The following is a 15770-nucleotide window of genomic DNA, read 5'->3' as shown; positions in this document are numbered from 1 at the left end:
ATCATGGTAAAACATATAGAACATAAAATTCGCCATTTTATCCATTTGTTAACTGTATCATCAGTGGCACTGACTACGTTCTCCGTGTTGGGCAGCCAGCACCACGATCCGTGTTCGAAACGTTTTCATCATCGAAACCAAACTCTAACCATACAGCTTTCTCAATCCGTCCGCTGGATTTATACAGGCTTCGTGGATCTATTTCTGTATCTTCCCGATGGCGCTTGTGAGAAGTAGGCTTGCATCTATCATAAATGCCATTATAGGGGCACCGGGGTGGCTCGGTCGGTTAAGCATTGACTTCGGCTCAGGTCACGATCTCGCGGTCCGTGGGGTCGAGCCCCGCGTCGGGTTCTGTGCTGATGGCTCGGAGCCTGGAGCCCGCTTCAGATTCTGTGATCCTGCTCTCTCTGCCCTTTCCCTGCTCATGCTATCTCTTACTCTCTCTCAAAAAAAATGTATAAATATTAAAAAAAAAAAATAGCGCCATGATTGTCAGCTGGGCCACCAGAATGCATGGCACACACTGGAAGATGCTGTCTGTGAGTTCCTCCACCAGCTTCCTACGGGATCCCATGCTCTGCCTGCCCTCTGCCTGCCACGCTGCCCCCTTGCCTTCCCTCATTCAAGCCTGCTTTGGCCACAGGGCCTCTCCCTCTGGTCGAATGGTCTCCCCAGATGGCACTCAGCATGTGCCCCCATGTGCTCTGAACTCCCATGTCACCTCAGAGACGCCTTCCTGACCACCCATCTCAAATGCACAGGCTAACACAGGGAAGGGGCAAATGTAAGAGAAGACACACTGGGATCCTGGCTGTTCTCTATCTCAGGATGCCGTGGCCTTCTCTCCTTGTTCTAAGCGAGTTCTGGTTTGGAAGAGAGGGGTGGCTTCTGGGAGCTACCGGTGCCCTGTCCCCGCCCACAGACACGGCAGCTTACTCTGCCCCACAGCCAGGAGTGCTCACTTGCTCGTGGTCACCAAGGGCACTCAGTCCAACGGAGAGGCAGGGGCTGCCGAGGACGGACGTGCGTGTTGCATACGTCACCTCTGCTCACACCCATGCCCCACTGCCCCTGAGACTTTATCGACAGATCACAAGTTCCAAGATAAAAAGACGGATTTCAGGCTGGTGATGGCATTGAAGGGAAGTGCAGGGCCCATCAGGCAGCCTGCATAGACCCCCTCTCCAGTGGCGGAGGATGACGGACACAAATCTATAGGTGCATGCCCTCCTGGAGTTGCCCCAAATCGACAAATGCACCCCCCTCACCTTCTTGTTTTATCTTCGCGTCAACACATCGCTCTTTGCTCAAGACCAGTTTCTCAGCCTTGCTTTTACAGCCAGCTTCCTCTCAGGTTCTGCAAGGTCTTGCGTAGATTTAATCCTGCGTCTCCTGGCGTTTCCCCCCTCTCCCCGGCATCACCTCCACATCTCTTAACTCGTTCAAGCCTTCCTCACCCAGCAATGACAGTGATCCCCACCGAGAAAGCCTGCCATGTTCCCGTGTGTCTCCCCTGCCCCTGCAGCCAGGCTCCGGAGTTCTTTCCCTCGTGCCCTCTCCGGAACTAGGTTACAGGACCAGGTTCAAGGTCATTGCTCTGTTTGTTTCAACGTCCATTCTCCACAGTCACCCTGCTTGAGTTCTGGCTCTCATTCTGCAGGTCATGATCCACGTGGGCACTGGTGAGTCAGGAGAGAAAGGTTCTCAACACAAAGTCACATATTCTTTTATCCCAAGGGTGTCACTTGATTTCTCAAAGGCCAAGGGGCTGCAGCAAATCCAGGGCACTGACTGGTTGTATTTACAGAACAAAGATGCAAGGAAAAGTAAAACAGTGACTGAACAGTTGGGTGTTTGGAGTTTAAGACAAGAAACCATTGAGATCGTGAGGGTGCGTGGTATCTGAAGTGGGATCTTAAACCTGATATTTTCAACCTGTGAAAATATCACAGGGGATATTGTAACTCCTTGTAGCCACCCGCCTCTGAACTTGAACTTCCCAAAGACCTCCTGTCCCATGGAAGGGGCGGCTCTTTGTGTCAGGGTCCAGGCTCACTCAGACTCTCCTGAGACTCCCGGTGGAATTGGAAGCCGTCCTTAGGGAAGAGAGGAGTTACCTGAGGGCTGGCAGGAGGCTGCCGGTGGGGACTCCTGAGAAGGACCTCAGCTGTCACTGTCCAGCCAAGCTAAACGGAAATCAGGGTCAAACCTCAGGATGTCCGAGCCACGAGTCAGAGCCTCCGGAGGACCACTGGGTCCTGACTGGGGCTCCCTGAAAACAGTGTCTGAGCTCATCAGACCCTGTTGACACCCTCAGGGAATGGCCACAGGCAGGTTGGAAAGACCAGTGGGGCAGCTCCTGGCCTCCCGGGGACCTGAGCGCTGTCTGTCTGTCTTCTTCTCTGTTAGGTCGTGCAGACCCTCCTGTCTCCGACACCATCTCGGGAAGGAGGCTGAGGTAGGATGCGACCTTGAAGGAGAGGGTGTGGTACCCAACTGGGCACAGATGACCTTGTAGGGATGCCACGACCTCCTGGGACACACGGCACCAATGGAACCAAATGGCACCTTGAAACTCCCACTTACCATTCAAACTTGTGCCCGGCACCACCCTCGTCTTCTGCTTGCTGTGAGCGTGAGGTCTCTATCGACCACTGCTCACACCTTCCCCACAGGTCACCCAGAAGACGGATTTCTCTCTGTGGGCTGAGCATATGCTGCGACTGTTCTCTCTTCACCGCGTGGACACTGTTCCAATAGCTCAGGCAACGCTTGTGCCCTTGATAAGAAGGTCTCTGGGCAAGTTGGTAAGGAAATCCTTTGCACTAGCACTGGGTGGGAGTAGACAGTTGGAAAATCCGCATCTCTATCTGGAAACAAAACAACACAAAACAATGGAATCATGCAAATTTTCTGGTTCAAAAAGTCCTTGTGTCCTGACAATATATTATGGGATCAGCTTTCTGCCTCAGTCTTAACTCTGACCAGGACTGTGTTTTAAACTCCACTGGGCTATTCCCATGGCCAGAGGTAATAGTTAACAGTTGCTTTGTTTGAAAATACTTGATCCAGGGGCACCTGGGTGGCTCAGTCGGTTGAGCATCCGACTTCGGCTTGGGTCATGATCTCGCGGTCCATGAGTTCAAGCCCCGCGTTGTGCTCTGTGCTGACAGCTCGGAGCCTGGCGCCTGTTTCAGATTCTGTGTCTCCCTCTCTCTCTGACCCTCCCCCGTTCATGCTCTGTCTCTCCCTCTCTCAAAAATAAATAAACGTTAAAAAAAAGAAAAAAAAAAATACTTGAGCCAATTGCATTATACAAAACGCATAAAAGGAGATACTTTTTTTTCCTAACATTCTTTACTTAAACTTTTATTATTATTATTATTATTATTATTATTATTATTAATTTTGCAATGTTACTGGTTGAGATTCTGAACTTTATTCTGACTCCTGTTTAGATTTTAATCAGTATCCTAAGGGTTTCCGACTGTCAGTACGTGTTTAGATACACACGGGCTTGTCTAGTTGGGTGTTTGTTTAGTTCATCCTGCCTATGATTCTTATTTCTTTGGATTCTTCCCTTCTCCACACAAATAATTACATTAGCAAAGAACTAGAAGCTTCTTCCTTTCAGGAGTCATTGCCAAATTATTTTCTATAAAAACGTCAATATGTCAGCCCTCTGTACTTCCCTTTAAAACTGAAAATAATGCAAACCCCAAACATAATTCTAGAAGGATGGGATGGTAAAGGAGTATAACAAGAAAATGCTTTTAAAGCAACAGAGAGTTCACAGAGTTGTGTTTAAGATGGCTACATCGCTTTTTGTTCATCGCCATGAATTCTAAGAGAGTTACTTTATTCTGGATGGTTTACAGAGTTTTCTGTTAAACTTTAATTTTCACGGAACCAAAGGCCAAAGATCATTTCTGAGTCACACTTTAAATCACCTCCAGAGTATCTGCAATCCTTCAGTAAATGAAAAAAAGGAATTCCCTAAGGTAGGGAATGAGGTGTGGACAAGGCCATTGAAAGAGTCTTCCCTGGGGCGCCTGGGTGGGTTTCTTTGCCCCAGAAGTGATTCTGTGACTCTCAGTTCATGAGTACAAATCATTATATTTTAACATTTTGTTGTGATACGAAATACTAGCATGTAAGCCTTATTCAGCCAAGTAGACTATTCTAATAGCTTGCTTTCTCCATATTGATTCCATAGGATGTAGACATTTTTTGGTTTCTATATAGTGGGTCTAACTCACCATTGAAGACACAGGGATTTCTAAACTGTGCTTGGCATTCTATTTATTGTTTTGAAAAGTTTTTTAATGTTTATTTTTGAAAGAGAGAGAGAGAGAGTGAGTAGAGGAGGAGGGTCAGAGAGAGAGGGAGACACAGAATCCGAAGCGGGATCCAGGCTCTGAGCCGTCAGCACAGAGCCCGACGCAGGGCTCAAACTCACGAACCGCGAGATCATGACCTGAGCCGAAGTCGGACGCTCAACCCAGATGTCACCCAGGCGCCCCTGTGCTTAGCATTTTAGACACAGCACCTGAACAGTCTTTTGAGACCTCATGGGTGTGTGACATGTGCAATTGCACAGACCCTTCCCTCCATCCATGGCTCAGAAGAAAACCACACTTACTTTAATCCTCTGTTGTTGCTCTCCAAAATTCTTAACAATGTTGTCTTTGCACTTGTATTTTGTCCATGAGCAGGGAAGGTGCACGCAACATGTGTGTCCACTGTGCCACACCGTCCCACTTGCATGTAGCATGTATAATGTGCCATTGGAATTCCCGTGGCCCCACAATGTGTGGGAGTCCAGGAGACCCAAGGCAGTACAAGGTATGTCCGTGACGTCTATGAATGTGGAAAAGGTCACTGACAGCCCCAGAGACCATGCTTCCCTTTTGAACAAGGACTTGCTTCAAATGGAAAATGGTAGGGCCATTCTAAGAAACAGAGCGGCCAAGGTCCCTATCACGTTCCTTCTAACTAGTGTTAATTTCCTGCATTAACCAAGCAGTGACGCGGCAAATAATGACATAGAAGGAAAAAGAAAGATCGGGTAATCTATGGTTCCTTTCCCTTTCTGTCTTTCCTTCCTCACCAGTAAGCCAAATGCAGAGGGTGTTGGTAGAATCTCCACATAGCCAGGGGAACCTGGGTGGCTCAGTCGGTTGAGTGTCCAACTTTGGCTCAGGTCAGAATCTCAGGGCCCATGGGTTCAAGCCCTGCGTTGGACTCTGTGCTGACAGCTCAGAGCCTGGAGTCTGCTTCGGATTCTGTGTCTCCTCTCTCTGCCCCTTCCCTTGCTCACACTTGCTCTCTCTCAAAAATAAACATTAAAGTTTTTTTTTTTAATGTGCATATAGTAAGAAGTGAAATAAATACAGTTGGCTTGGTTTTGTGCAGCGTTTCTGGTTTTGTGCAAGGTCTCCACTGTTCTGATCAGAACAAAGTACATCGGCATGTACACACTGGGAAATACGAATGTGCATTTCAGTGATGCCGCCTACGAGTTAAAGAGCTTATACTTTCATTCAGACCTGGCACAGCTTGATATAAAGATGAGAGGCAAACTTCGCGTTAGTAACTAAGACATACTTTAGGGTTACTTGTCGTATCAATAAAAACAAGTGAAAGAGATGCCACGGCCACTGCGGAGAGAGACCACCGAGGAAAGGACAAGCGCTTACGTTTAGCACCTTTCATGGCACTTTTGCACTAGGGTCTCCCGTTCCACTTTGCTCCAAGCTAGGACAGGACACCTGAGTGACGACCCAACTCCTTCCAGTTGACTTGGTTCTTGGAGCCTTGGCCTTACCTATGGGAAAGTTTCCCATCTGAGGAAAGCTAAATTCAGGCTAGGTTATGAAGGTTACTACGAATGCTAAGAGAGCCAATTTTAGCATTCTGTTAGGTGGCTGGCACATGAAACAAGGATAAAGTACCTCCCCGCTCCCAAGCCACCTTAAACGAATGGATAATCTGGGCCCACCGCAGTAGACTTACAGAAAAGTCTAGAAAAGTTCTGTTGTACCCCTAGGACCAGATTGCTGCTCCCAAGCTCCTCCTACCTAGAATTTCTCAAGTTTCCATTGTCCATTACTCCCTTTCCAAAATGTGGGAGGGGGCGTGGAGAGGACCCTCCCTTATTTTGTTATACTCATTGCTTAGGTCATCGTCCCGTTCAGAAGTCCTTCACGCGCATGCACACTCACGCACGTGCATGCACGCACACTCCCACACCATGCCTCGCATTTCAGCATGACTGCCGCCATATTGTCTCCCCACAAATGCACCCCATACAGAACTTCTCTGTCTTCTTTTCTTTCTTTCTTTCGAGAGACTAATCTTGGGTGAGGGAGATGGGCCTCTTTAAACCTTACAGTTGAAAGAGGGTGAATATCTTCGCAGCACCTGAGTGGGAAGTGTCTCACAGCCAGGGTGGCCCTGAGCTGAGACCTTCATCGTGGTCCTGCCCAGCTGCCTGCGAACTGGTTTCCTCCTCGGCCCCCAGAGTGTAGTTGCTGCCTTTTGAGACGGGGATCAATATTTATGCTTTACACAGGTTTGCCCTTCGTGGTTCTTAGCACACCCATATATTAATAGATATGCTTGTTAGGAACTTAAAAAACAAGGGATGAGCTTGTTGATGTAAATTGTTCCTCAGCTGGAAGTCCAGCAAAATAACCACACAGTTTTCCTTGTGGTCAGTTGCGTCTCCTGAAATCAATTATTCCCAGGATTTTTCCACAAAAACAGCTGACTGTGACTATCCGTTTGTTAGCTAGCACCAGTCAGTTGTTTTCTAGCTGATTACTAATGATACTGGCTTTGCTTTCTTCTGAAATACGGTACGGTCTTCTGACGTAGGAACATTAACTGACCTCCAACCGGAGAGACCCCTCCTCCGTTGTCCCGTCTTCTTAATTGAAAAGCACATTTTGAACGCAATAAAAGAAACGAGAGAAACGCTGCTTCATATTCACTTAGTCTAACGTCAAGTGGATAGAAAGGGCCTCGTGCCAGAGGGGAGGTCATTCTTATGTCTGCCGTTTGCACGCAGTAAGTGTTCTCAGAGACAAAGGAACTCACTGACATCAAAATCGGCCAGGGACAGTGGGGACACTTAGCTGTTGGTTATAAAATGTCTCAAGGTGGATGGGCTCCGTCCCACGTGCAGAGGCGAGGAAGCAAGACCATCTCTTCTCCCCACCCCGCCCCGGCTGGTCTGGAAATTGCTGATGCCTCGGATCCATGGGGGGAACAATATCCCTCTTTATACCCTGAGAAAATACTTTCCAATGAACTGGATTCCATTCGTAATATGCATCTCAAATGTCCTTCCCTTCACGCCCCGGGAGGCTCCTCCTATCCATTTTGAGCTCCGGTGACAGCCATAATGCTTGTTGGCGGAACTGTTGTCTGGTCCAGCTTGGTCAGTTCTACACACGTTTACTCATGTTTACCCTCCCAGGTGCCCCAAGAAAAGGGTTGCTTTGATGTGATGCAGATTTCTTTTTTCTTCCACTTTGGAATGAGTTTAGAATTCGTATTTATTTGCAAGTCAGGGCTTCTGGGGAGACCAGAGCCCCTGTTTAGTGCGGTGGTTGAAGATGTTTCTTCAGGCCACCTGAAGGGGGCTGGGTCATTTCCAAAGCAAGAAAGTAAGAGAGCTTTCTTTCTCTCTTCGTTTCTTTCTTTCTTTCTTTCTTTCTTTCTTTCTTTCTTTCTTTCATGTTTATCTACTTTGAGAAAGAAAGCATGTGCAAGTGGGAAAGTAGCAGAGAGAGGGGGAGAGAGAATCCCAAGCAGACTCTGTGCTGTCAGCACGGAGCCAGACACAGGGCTCCATCCCCTAAACCTTTAGATCATGACCTGAGCCAAGATCAAGAGTTGGACGTTTAACCTACTGAGTCACCCAGCTGCCCCGAGAGCTTTCTTTTTGTTGAACAGAAGTTGGACACAGTAATCCAAGTTGGTACCATGGAAGAAATTTCAATCTCTCCAGGTGAAAGATAAGAAGAGACTGCCATCATTCGCCAGGACACCGCTTTCCACCATCCATTTTGACAAGAGGGTCTATTGTACCCTCTGTCCACCATTATTGTCTTCCTTTTTTTTTTTTTTTTAATGTTTATTCATTTTTGAGAGACAGGAGAGACAGCAGGAGTGGGGAAGAGGCAGAAAGAGAGGGAGACACAGAATCCGAAGCAGGCTCCAGGCTCTGAGCCATCAGCACAGAGCCCGATGCGGGGCTGGAATTCACAGAACCGTGAGATTGTGACCTGAGCCGAAGTCGGACGCTCAACCAACTGAGCCACCCAGGCTCCCCCATTATTATCTTCTTGTGATTCTCAGCCTTTCACCCTCTGATGAGTGGTCATAATGAGGAGAGATAACACGAGATGACACAGAGATGCTGTATTTCATACCTCATTACCGGGAAAGATTGTCCATGATGCGGAAAAAACTAAAACGCAAGAGATTATCTACTTGATTTATGGAAACCGTGATTACTGCGATTGAATTATTTGGCAGAATAACTATGCATTGTATTTGAGTGTCAACAAATAAATGCCCAAATTACTTGCTATTTGCTTAGTCCTTAATTGCAGTTAATGCCAACACCTTCTTCCCATCTCCTTCTTACTTGCAGGACTATTTTTGTGGTGTCGTTAAGTATTGAAGGCATTGAAGATACGCTTTGTGTTAGGTTGTGGTGAGAGAAAAGAGTGTCTGAGTATCAGCACTAAAGAGAAACATGACTAATTTCTACCCAGGCATCCCTGATGATGTAGAGAAGGAGGAGGTGTGTGCCAACATCGCTGCTTTCAAAGGCAGTTTAAGTACACGTGCTTGTGTTTCTGTGAACAAGAGGAGGGAAATGGATATTAAAGCTACTTTTTCACACCTTGAGGAATGCTGTCACCACCCCAGTCTTCTGTCATTTTCTGTAATTTTTCAGCCACCTAACAACAAACTGGTACCAGGTGATGCCAGCGAGAAGCATCTCTGGCTTATTACAGTCTAATTTGCTCGGAGAATAAATTTCTCGTAAGGGGGAACACCAACACGTTTGAAAATAAGAGTCATCAAAATTGGTTCAGACTACTAAAATCTCCCAGGGGTCACCAAGAGTGAGTTTGGGTCCCGATGCAGAAGATGATTCAGGATTTGTGCTGGCGAGTGACCAGGTGAGGCCTGGCTCCATCAGTCATTTGTATGGCATTGGGATGCCCTTGAGACTTTTTCTGGGAGGGAAAAGTAAAACAAAGTTTGGTGCTTGGACTCTAATGAAAACCCTGTAGCATCAAGAAATGGGAAAAAACAACACCGTCGCTTTTGAAAAGAGATCCTCTGAGGGTTTCACAGCTACAAACGGACACCTTTTTATGCCCCTCACATAATACCGGCTTCTCTCTTTTCCTAGAACAAACCCTAGTGTAATATTTGTGTGTATTCTTCACATCCACATTTTCATGTTTTAATTAGGTATCTAGTTACCAACTGCACACGGTATTTTTTTGTATATTTAAATATTCACAGAGCTTCATGCATTAAAGGTATTAGCGAATCAGGAAACGAACATGCTTGCCGAATCTGTAGAAATAAGACAATACATTAATTTGTTACTGGGGTTTCGTGGCTCGAGCCATTAGCTATTTTTCCAGTGGCTGCAATGCGTAGACATCTATAATTCTTTTTTTTTTTAATTTTTTAAATGTTCGTTTATTTTTGAGACAGAGACACAGCATGAGTGGGGGAGGCGTAGAGAGAGAGAGAGAGAGACCCAGAATCCAAATGAGTCTCCAGGCTCTGAGCTGTCAACAGAGAGCCCCAGGTGGGGCCCGAACCCATGGACTGTGAGTTCATGACCTAAACTGAAGTCAGACGCTCAACCGACTGAGCCACTCAGGTGCCCGGAGACATTTATAATTCTTAAAAGAAACTCTCTGGCTTTAGGTATATGCTGTCCAGTGTGGTAGATGTTAACCACCTGTGGCTATTGGCTAGTCCAAACTGAGATGTTCTGTCCGTGGAAAATACACACTCATTTTAAAAGCTTAGTATAAAGAAATAATATAAAATGCATCCATATTTTCTATATTGGTTACATGTAGAGATGAAACCATTTTTGACAGACTGGGTGAAATAAAACACACTATTACAGATAATTTTACTTTTTTGGTACTTAAAAAAAAAGTTTATTTAATTTTGAGAGAGAGTGTGAGCAGAGAACCGGCAGAAAAAGAGAGACAGAGGATATGAAGCAGGCTCTGGGCCGTCAGCACAGAGCCCGATGTGGGGCTCGAACTCATGGACCATGAGGTCATGACCTGAGCCAAAGCCAGACGCCTAACTGACTGAGCCACTCAGGTGCCCCCTTTGTTGTACTTTGTAACATGGGCACTATAATTTTAGAGGTATGCTTGTGCCTCACCTTGTATTTCAAAGGAGCCCCGCTCCTTAAGACATCCCTAGAAACGTGAGTCCTGCCTGTCTGTGTTCCTCCTGATGGACTTCTGGGTTTCTCCTCATCCCGGTGAAGGTCTGCTCCCCAGAAAACTGGTTATCACCGTGCTGCGAGTGCAGGGATTTCCCGATACTGCCGATGGTCCAGAGCTTGGAAGGTCCATCCCAGAGAACAGTCCCATCCGCAATTGGCAGCCGTGGCCTGGGTGAACAACTCCGACTCTACAGCTTTATCCTGGCCCCGCGATTAGTGATTGTTTGCATCTATTAAAAAGCGAGCACGCTCTGGAAATTCAGGGGACTTCATTCCGGCGATATTTCGACTCACAATTACTACATTCTGTAGTTTTAATTAAAAGTCTCCTGCACTGGGGTGCATGTTCCCGGTCATGAGAGATTGCCTAAGCAGGGACAAAAGAAAGTTCTGGTTACTAATGGAATGTGCATAGCGTAACCATGGTTTCTAATTATAGCACACTGAAAATTAGCCAGATTGCTGCATAGTATTTTCACTAATAATTGTCTTTATAGGTGTTCTTTTACGGAGACAGCTTCTTGTATGCAATTTCTTCAAGTCTGGATAGTATCTTGGGGAAAAACCCGAACTCTGTCTATAGGTATTCTTCGATATTGAATTCATTCAGTCTTTACTTTTGACAAGTTGATATGTTCTTTCAAACACATTTTGCGTATTAGCCACATTGTAAACATGAGTCCGATTTGGTACTCCCAATTTGTTTACCACTCACAGATTCTTGGGACTTTATCTTTGAAGTTTTTTTGTGTGTTTATTTAATTTTAGTTTAGCACAATTTAGTTTTTGTGCTTATTTAATAACCTTTTGAGAGCTTTATTCAATGTGATGTGTGTTCCTTTCCTAAAAGGCATACACTTTGGGCACTGAATTTCAAATTTTAAGGGGTGCCTGGATGGCTCAGTCGAGTAAGCATCTGACTTCCACTCGGGTCATGATCCTGTGGTTTGTGGGTTCCAGTCCCGCATCGGGCTCTGTGCTGACAGCTCGGAGCCTGGAGCCTGCTTCAGATTCTGTGTCTCCCTCTTTCTCTGCCCCACCCCTGCTTGCTCTCTGTCTCTCTCTGTCTCTCAAAAATGAATAAATGTTAAAAAAAAATTTAAATTTTAAAATTCAACTAGCCTGATAAATGTAAAACTACCTACACATACTATTTATGTGGAGAAAAGATGAGCTACAAGAGAAAAAAACTTTATAATAACACTCACACTTTATATGGCTTTTGTTGCACTGTAGCACTTAACAGAAGCGTTTCAAAAGGTAAAAGTGTGGGGCATCTGGGTGGCTCAGTTGGTTAGGCATCCAACTTCGGCTCAGGTCGTGATTTTGTGGGTTCGAGCCCCGCATCGGGCTCTGTGCTGACAGCTTAGGGCCGGGAGCCTGCTTCGAATTCTGTGTCTCCCTCTCTCTCTGTTCCTCCCTCTCTCATGTTCTGTCTCTCTCTCCTTCAAAAATAAATAAAACCATTAAAAAATTTTTTTTAATAAAAAAAAGGTAAAAGCATAGCTAAGCACAAAAGGGTAATTTTTTCTTAAAATGAATTTGCAGTTGCTGACAATGACATTTAGAGATGATATTATTCTCTCTGTGGCCCAGTTTTATCACGAAAGTTCCAGATTACAAACAAAAGAAAAAAAATCAGGACTTGGAATTTCTGTTTCTGACTCAGAAGGGTGGCTTATAGCAAACCACAATGCCCCCTGACAAGTAGAAAAAAGTCAAAGAAAGCACTAACCCTCTGATTGAAGGTACGGTCATTTCTGCATCAGTCAGAACTTGAAAGACTACCACCGAACGTCAGCCAGCATTTTATGCCTGTAGTTTTCCTCGAGGTGTTTGTCACCTGTAATGTCAGGCATGTGTCTGAGAATCTCGGCTGCTCCGGAAGAAGGTGACAAGTAGGAGACAAAGAAACCGGCAGAGGTTTTGATAATTTTGTGGTGCTTGAGAGAAAAACAGTAATAATAGCGATAGAAGGTTCCAAAACCCGAGTACTGGAAAAAGATCGGGGAACCGTGTCAGGCACTTGACCTGTCTATCCCTCGGCCAAAGCCACCCCTAGCAGGAACCAAAGATCTTGGAAGAATATTTCTAAAACCTGGGACAAAGTTTGGCACGTTCTTCTGGTTCCCAGAAGACCGAGATTGGGAAGAAGATCTACCAGTGACGAGAAGCCACGGTCAGCATCCTTGATCTCACCAGCTTCCAGAAGGGTTGTGCTCTGAAACCAGAGGTGAGGAACCTCTGACACCAAAAGTGTCAGCCTATACGCACTCCGTGAGGTTTTCATTGGATCAAAGTGATTATCCCCCTACTCTCTCTGGCTGGAGGGAAGGGTTGGAGCCATGAGGAGGAAAATAAAATTATTTTCTATGACAAGGAGAGCCAAATATGACCAGCCACGCCAGGAAATAGGCCTAAATTATGAAAAATCAAGTAAACAAAAAATAAAAATAAAAAACGTAAAAAATGAAACGAACACAAGCACAGGTGATCCCTATTTTACAACTGGCAGGCAGTAACTTCAAAATAAACCACGAGTAGCTTTTTTCATAAACCTGAGGGGAAAAAAAAGATGAAGGAGATATATAAAAAATGCATACTATTTTACCCGGAAATATCCAGCTCACCAAAAAGCATATGGAATTTCAAGAAGTGAAAATAACTTGAAGGCAAGTTGTAAATAAGCGGATTTGATGCAAATTAAAGCAGCAGAGGCCAGGGATAGCGAGCCGAAGGACAGGTCCATAGAAAACTTGCATATTAATAAGGGAGCTAAATACAAAAAGGTCCACAGTATAGACAAGAGCACAAAAAAACTTATGCGATATAGAGAAAACTCTAACATCCATTTAATTGGAGTACCAAAAGCAGTGTGGAGAGGATGTGGAAAAGGCAATATTTAAAGTTACAATGGCTGAGAATTTTCTAAAGCTATTAAAGTTACAGATTCAAGATGCTGTATATAACCCAACCTGGATAATTATAAAGATTAATGAAAAACAAAGAGAAAGAGAGAGAGAGATTTTAAATGCACCCAAAGGAGAGAAAGGGTCATATTACCTTCAAAGAAGCAAAGATTAATAGTTGGCTTTTTGATCAGAAAAATGGAAGTGCTAAAAAAGGAATGAAAAAACATTTTTAAAGTACTTGAAGACAGCCACTAACAACTTATAATTCTGTTTCCAAAATTGAAGTGAAATAATTTTTTAAACAAATAGTGGGAAAATCAAGAATCTTTAACAACGTCATTAAAATACCAACAAGTGAAAATTGCCATAATTCTTGGGTAAAAATGGGACAACTATGAAACGTAAGAAGATAGCACATTTCAAGCTAAATACATCAGTGATTTCAATACATAAGTGAACTAAGGACTCTAGCTTGTTATAGTGGGTAGGACAAACGACATTCTCAATATCTGGTTTATAAGATAGAAAATCAAGATATGCAAACAAAAGGTTTCCAATCAAGTGTTTGTAAACAGCATAGCCTTTAAATCGAATCAAAATACAACTGGTTTAGCTATTCTAATATCAGAGAAGAACCCAGTAGAGAAAGCTGTGGCAGGAAGCAGGATTGCAGATCACAGTGGGATCAATCCATCAGGAAAAGGAATGCATTTTAAATCTCCACACTCCCCAAATTATAGCTTTAAAATACATACAGCAAAAATTGGTGGGAGCAAGAGGGAAGATAGATAAAGTCACAGTCACAATGGGAAGGTTTATCGTATCTCTTTCACAGCAGGTAGTACATGTGATAAAAAAAAAATCAGCAAGGATACGGGAGAACTGTTCAACATGTTAATAACTTGCAAATGGACAGCTAAGCCCCCAAATGGCAAAAAAAATTTCTGAAAAAGAGTTTTATCAAAACTGACTTAGGAGCACCTGGGTGGCTCAGTCAGTTCAGTGACTGACTCTTGATTTCGGCTCGGGTCATGAACTCACTGTCATGAGATCGAACCTCCGGTCAGGCTCTGCACTGAGCACAGAGCTCGGGATTCTCTCTCTCTCTCTCTCTCTCTCTCTCTCTCAAAATAAATAAATAAACTTTAAAAATAACCGACTTATGACTGGGTCATAAAGCATGGTTCAATACCACTAAGTATTGAAATCAAACAGAACATGTTCTCTGACCACAGTGGAATTAAGTTGGGAAACGACAGCAAAAAAATAAATAAATAAATAAATAAAATTCGTAATTAAAATCTGAAATTAAACAATCAAATGCTATATCAGTGATGGGCAAAATGCACACTGGAAATCTGGAAGTATTTTGAAAGGAATGCTAAAGAAAATACTACATATAAAAACTTGTAGGATGCAGCTAGTGCTCCTGAGAGGGGTTTGTATGGATGTATCTTAAAAGTATATATCAGAAAAGAAAAAAGTCGGAATATTTACGATGTACGTATCCATCGTCAAAAATTAGAAAAGGTAGCAAGTTCTACCAAGTAAGATAGGAGAGAGTAATAAGAAGAATTAACAAAATGAAAAATATAAATACAATAGAGAATATCATCAAACCAAAAGCTGGTTCCTCTAAAAGACCAAAACAATGGACAGATCTCTGATAAAAAAAAATATATATAGATATATAGATATATATATGTATATATATGTATATAATATAAATATATATAGTGAATAAATATACAAATTACCAGTGTCGGGACTAAATTTGGTACAGCACTTTAGATAGTTCAAATTTTAAAAGATGCCAAGGGGATGTAATAAAGTTTGTCAGTAAACTTGAAAATTTAAATGAAATGAACAAATTTCTAGGAAACATAACTCAGCCAGAGTGAATTAAGGTGAATATATACTTTAAAATCTCCCAGAAAGAGGGGGCACCTGGGTGGCTCAGTTGGCTAAGTGTCTGACTTCGTCTCAGGTCATGATCTCCTGGTTTGTGGGTTCGAGCCCCACGTCGGGCTCTGTGCTGACAGCTCGGAGCCCGGAGCCTGCTTCAGATTCTGTGTCTCCCTCTCTCTCTGCCCCTCCCCCGTTCACACTCTGGCTCTCTCTCTCTCAAAAATAAATAAACATTAAAAAAGTAAAATAAAATAAATCTCCCAGGAAGAAATCTCCCGGCTCAGTCATATTCTAAATTGCACTTGGAGGTCCCAGACCTTGCAATAAGGTATAGAAACAAAACCAGAAATTATAAAAATGGAAAAGGTGAATTACTGAAATGAATAAATGAAATTAATAAAATCACTCGGGACAAGGCCATGCTACACAAA

This window comes from Acinonyx jubatus, chromosome B2 (assembly GCF_027475565.1).
Source record: "Acinonyx jubatus isolate Ajub_Pintada_27869175 chromosome B2, VMU_Ajub_asm_v1.0, whole genome shotgun sequence".
In the NCBI taxonomy this organism is placed as follows: Eukaryota; Metazoa; Chordata; class Mammalia; order Carnivora; family Felidae; genus Acinonyx; species Acinonyx jubatus.
The sequence above is the reverse complement of the archived record's forward strand: the minus strand, read 5'-3'. Positions refer to the sequence as shown.